This window comes from Pongo pygmaeus, chromosome 6 (assembly GCF_028885625.2).
Source record: "Pongo pygmaeus isolate AG05252 chromosome 6, NHGRI_mPonPyg2-v2.0_pri, whole genome shotgun sequence".
In the NCBI taxonomy this organism is placed as follows: domain Eukaryota; kingdom Metazoa; phylum Chordata; class Mammalia; order Primates; family Hominidae; genus Pongo; species Pongo pygmaeus.
Window position 1 is genome coordinate 111195574 of NC_072379.2, and position 6000 is coordinate 111201573.

The window sequence follows — 6000 nt, forward strand, 5'->3', positions numbered from 1 at the left end:
CCAGCTAGAACTTACAGTACAATGTTGAAGAGAAGTGATAAGTGTGGACATCTGTGTTCTTGATCTTAGGGGGAAAACATCAAGTTAATAGTTAAGTAAATAGAATTATTGAATCTTAGGACAAGTTCAAAGAGTTGTTTTTTTTTTTTTTTGAGACAGAGTCTTGCTCTGTCAGCCAGGCTGGAGTGCAGTGGCACAATCTCGGCTCACTGCAACCTTCCTCTCCTGGGCTCAAGCAATTCTCCTGCCTCAGCCTCCTGAGTAGCTGGGTTTACAGGCATGTGCCACCACACCCAGCTAATTTTTACATATTTTTTGGCAGAGACAGGGTTTCACCATGTTGGCCAGGCTGGTCTTGAACTCCTGACCTCAGGTAATCTGCCAGCCTTGGCCTCCCAAAGTGCTGGGATTATAGGCATAAGCCACCGCACCCAGGCAAGTTCAAAGAGTTCTAAAAGGTTGTGACAATACATGCTTCCACTTGCTGATGAGAGTTTCCTTTTCCTGTATTGCTAAGTATGAGGTTAGTTGTGGATTTTTCATAGATTCGTTTTATCAAATTGAGGAACTTCCTTCTATTCCTAGTTTGTTGAATGTTTTTATAATACAAGAATGAATAATATGCCTTTGTGTATTATCTATATGAATGCAGTTCTAGTTCATTTTAACAGTTGTATAGTTCCAATATAAATATATCATAATTTATTCATCAGTTAATTTTTTTGTTTCATTTCTTTCTTTTCTTGCTACTACAAATGATGCTGCAGTGAATACACTTGCACATGTCTCATAGTCCATATGGACTATAGTATCCCTAGCACATATTTCAGATAGAATTACTGGATCTCAGGACAAGTTCAAACAGTTCTAACAGGTTGTGGCAATATATGCTTACACTTGTTTTTCAGAGTTCCCTTTGCCGATATCCTTCCTCAAATTTGTGATTGTCATGTTATTAAATTCTTGTTAATTTGATGAGTGTAAAATATATCATACTTTATAGTTTTCATATGTTTATTTGTTGAGGGTGTTTCATCTGTAATTTGCCCATTCCCACCCATTTTTGTCTATTTTTCTGTTAGGTTTCTTGACTTATAGGAGTTCTTTACATAGCCTGGATACTAATTCTTTGTTGGCTTTCCACAGTACAAATATTTTCCCCCAGTTTGTGGCTTATACCTTTTTATAGTGTTGTGTTATATAGTAGAAGTTTTAAATTTAAGTGTCAAATTTATTAGTGGGTTTCTTTGTATTTTGTACTTTTGAATTTTGTTAAGAATCCCTTCCCTATCCTAAGGTTATAAAAATACTCTTCTTTTTTTTTTGTCTAAAGTGTTTAAAATTTTGCCTTTAAGCTTAGATCTTTAATTCTTCTTCTGTAATTTATCTTTTGTGAAAATAGGAATCTATTTTGCCCCCATGCAAAGTGCCATCTATTAAATAGTTAATTTTTTTCCCTCATTGATTTGTTATGCTATCTCTCTTACTTACCAACTTTTTGGATATGTGTTGCTCTGATTCTGGACTTTCTATTCTTTGTTATTAATCAATTTGTTTTGTTTTGTTTTTAACTGTATTGGTAGCATACTACTTTAATCTCTGGAGTCAAAGTAGATATGCATGGTATAAGAATGTGTGTGTGTGTGCGCGTGCACATGTGTGTACAAAATATAATTTAGAAGGGAAAGAGAGAGAGACTTTATATCTTCTAGGCATGTCCCCTACTTGTTGTAAACAATTCCAAAGTTGTTTTGGCTGTCATTGGTACCCTATTTTTCTAAGTGAACATTAGGATGAGCTGGCCAAGTTCTGTAAGAAGTTCTGGGACATTTCTACTGATTACACATATTTATTTGGAAAGAATTGACACTTTGTGCATATGTTGATTTTGTATCAAGTCACTTTTCTAATAGTAATTCTAATGATTTGTCTACATATTTTATTGGATTTTCTATGTGGACAATCATATTTTCTCCCAAAGATGACAGCGTTGTTTGTTTACTTTCTAGATTTAAACTTTATACAACATTTTTAGTATTATTGCATCAGTTACGATTTTCAGTATGCCTTGAGTGGCACAAGGAATAGTAGCAATTGTTCTTTTGGTTTTTATTTCAATAAGAATATTTCCAAAGTTTCATCCTTTCTTTCTGGTTTTTGATAAGCCACTTTTTATGGAACACTGAAAGCTGTTCCAGAGCAGTTATTTTTATCCTGGATGCACACTGGATTCCCCTGGGGAGCTTTACAAAAATACTGGTGGCTGGTTCCCACCTTCAGAAATTCTGATTGAATTGGTTTTGGATGCTGCCTGGGCACTGGGACTTTAAAAAACTCCCCAGATGACTCTAACGTGCAGACAAAGTTGAGAAGTACTATTCTTGGTTAACGTCCACATTTATTGGTCAAGGATCTATCAGTGACAGGTGACAGAAAGACAAGTATAGCTAGCTGAAGAAAAATAAAAGGGAGGGGAATTTATATGCTTATAAGACCATGGTGGTTGCAGAGCTAGGAATAACTGGATCCAGAGACAAAGGCTATCTAGATCCTTTTTCTTTCTGTCTTTGGTCTCTGTTCACTCTGTGAGTGGCAGTTATTCTCTACTACAACAGTAGGCTGTTCCATAAAGTGGTGAAGAACTCTGCACTCATAAGGTAATAGCTCCAGTGACAGGAGTATCTCTTTGGTGCTAACTCCAGCCAGAAAAATCCCCAGGAAAAGCTCTGATTGTTTGGCTTGGGTATCTACCCACCTCTGGACTAATCACTATGGCCCACATATGGTTTAGTGATTGGGTAAAGACTTGTTAGGCAAACCCAGAGAGTAATTTATTTAATATTTAGACTTCGGTGAACTTTAACCTTCTTGAATACAGCCATAAATCTGACAGTATTAAAAGGTCTCTAAGAAAGGATGAAAACAGTATTCACAGAAGAGATAGGAATCTCTCTCTCAAGTATTATTCATTTAATAAGATAGGCAATTTGGTTTTCCCTGGAAAATTGCCTAGGTTTTAGAAAAAAACATATTAGGAGAAGGGAGGGGTTACTGCTAAAGCTGATATATTGAAAGTGATACTGGTAGCAAGGGAGGAGAGAGAGAAATCGTCTCTTAAAATCTCAGCAAACTGGACTGTTTGGTATAGAGGTAAACAGTCTTTAAGGGCCCCCGTAGCAAAAAATGATTACAAAAAGCAACTTTCAAAAGTGGGGGTAAAATTTGGGGAGGGTTGTGGGAAGAGGAATAGAAAAGTTTTGAAATCAGACATAACTAGATACATATTTTGGCTAAATATATCTTATTTTGGACAAGTTAATCTTTCTAAGCCTTAGTGTCTTTATTTGTAGAATGGAGATAACAATGCCTAGTTCATAGGTTCAAGTAAGTTAAGTATTATATATCAGACACACAGTAGGTGAACAATAAATGTGACTTCTTCTCAGCCTTTCCATTATTTACCATGAGAAATAATGATCATAATGATGATCTTGAGTTTGCAAGCAAGATTATATTATATCCAGTATACCATGTATTGGGAATGTAGAAAAATTTTGATGAGATTTATGTTAAAAGATGGCTAAAATAAAATGCTTATTTTCTAAAATGGTAAACTTTATCTAGAACATTTGCTTTCACAAAGAAGACATTACTCCTCTACCACTATAGTATAGACAAATCCAGGAGTGTCGACTTTGCAGTTCCAACATATAACTATCATCTCTAACTTATTAGTAGGCAAGTTGTTTTGTCACTCTTCCATGATTCCTTGAGTGTTTTCCAGGTGCTGTGAAGCTGACACGGGCCACATGCTGAACAGTGGGATAAATTCTCTCTGCTTTGTAGGAGCTGTGAAACTTCTGGCTGACTCGAGATATGAATGCAGAGGGGTACTGCTCTGTTCTGGCCATTGCTATCAGGGCGGCTTCCAGGAAGACTGGTGGGAGGTTCCTAGTGTACCCCAGGGGATCCTCTTTGAGACCTGGGCCTGAGGTCCTAGAGAAGTTCTCAAATCTTATGCATTTCTGGACGCAACTTTGCTTGGGTTGATCTGGTGAGGAGGCAGTGTCTGATCAGATCCTTCTTTCTAGAACTCTCCCCTCCCTTCCTTCTGTGTCACTATTGCTGCCCTTGTTTCCCTGCAAGCCCTCTGGTCTTCCCTCTCACTCCATTCCCCCTTTCCTACATTCTACATATTTTTCCTGGTTCTCTCTTTTCTTGTTTACTGATACTGTCAAATACTAATATGTGTGACCATTCACAGCTCTGTATTTCTACACTTCAACTCCTCTCCTGCCTGCAGTTTTCACCTATGAATCTTCCTATGGCATGTTTCTAACTACATGCTTCCCAAGCTCCTCTAACTCAGCATCTTTTTCATTTTTCCCTCCTCCCACCCAAACCTGTTCTTCTTTCTGTATTTCCTCTTTTTACCAGAGAGAGGTACCTCTACTTACCAGTCATGTAATCCTGAACCTGGGAATCATCCCTATCTCTCACTATTTCCACCTGATATTACTACTAATTCAATATTACTACGAATCCAATATTACTAATAAGTTAGTTGCTATTTCTGTTAGTCTTACTAAGCCAGAATTCTTAATAATAGTGCCAGAAGTCACTGACTGCAGGGTCCTGTTCTTAATTTGTCTAAACTGCCGATCAGTCCTCAGGTCCTACTGATTCTACCTGGTTATTATGTTTTAGATCTTCCTCCTTAATCGTTTTCCTGTCATTTCTATCCCACATTTACTGCTTTAATTCTGTCTTCTAAATGGTCTCTCTACTCCGGTCTTACCCTCTTTCAATCCTCCCCACACTGCAGCATGATCCAAACACCTCTGAGATTGACCACAGACTGAGTAAGCCTTTGGCATTTACCCCTCTGTGTTAGGCTACTCCTTTGCACAACCACAAAGCAAATGTCTTGGGTAATGCTTCACTCATCTTCTCGTTTATCCTAGAACCTGAATGTGAATGTGATAAAAAGTTAATTCATTTTAAGCTACTGAAACAATAGTTCATCAGGTGTTCTCTCAGTGCTTCTTCTCAGTATATTTAATATTCACAGAGGATTCATTCGAGCTTTCCTCAGCACCTTGCTGAGTTCCTCCCAGCTACACTCTCGTTGACAGAGGTGAGTGCTGTGGGGCAAGGGAATTAGATGAAAAATGGTCTTCTAATCTCTGTCGACATAGGGATTGAGATGCTGCATTAACATGGGATGTAGGACTCAGCGGAGAGTCGTGGGAGAGCTTTGGAGAAGCTAGTGCTAAGTACAAATAGACTGATTTTCAAGTAGAGACTAATGCTATACACTAGAATTCTCCCTGTGGAGCTCTTGTGATTAATTAAGATCAAGTGAAGGGTCGTAAGATCCTCTGCATCCAACAATAATCTATGCTGGTTGGCAAATTGAGTCAAACAGCAGGCTCTGTTCTTTGAAAAAAAAAAATAAGATAAATAAGAGAGTGTGTTAGTTATTAACTTGCTACAATGTGGAATGACTTTTAATAAGATATAAAAATCCACTAAATGTTACAAATTATTTATGGAACACATTGGATTTTTTCCCTCTTTTTTAAAAAAATAATTTTAAGTTCTGGGGTACATGTTCAGGATGTGCAGGTTTGTTACATAGGTAAATGTGTGCCATGGTGATTTGCTGCACCTGTCAACCCATCACCCAGGTATTAAGCCCAGTATGCATTAGCTATTTTTCCTGATGTTCTCCCTCCTGCTGACTCTCCAACAGGTCCCAGTGTGTGTTCTTCCCCTTCCCGTGTCTATATGTTCATTGTTCAGCTACCATTTATAAGTGAGAACATGCGATATTTGGTTTTCTGTTCCTGCATTAGTTTGCTGAGAATAATGGTTTCCAGTTCCATCCATGACCCTGCAAAGGACATGATCTTGTTCCTTTTTATGGCTGCATAGTATTCCATGGTATATATGTACCACGTTTTCTTTATCCAGTCTATCATTGATGGGCATTTGGGT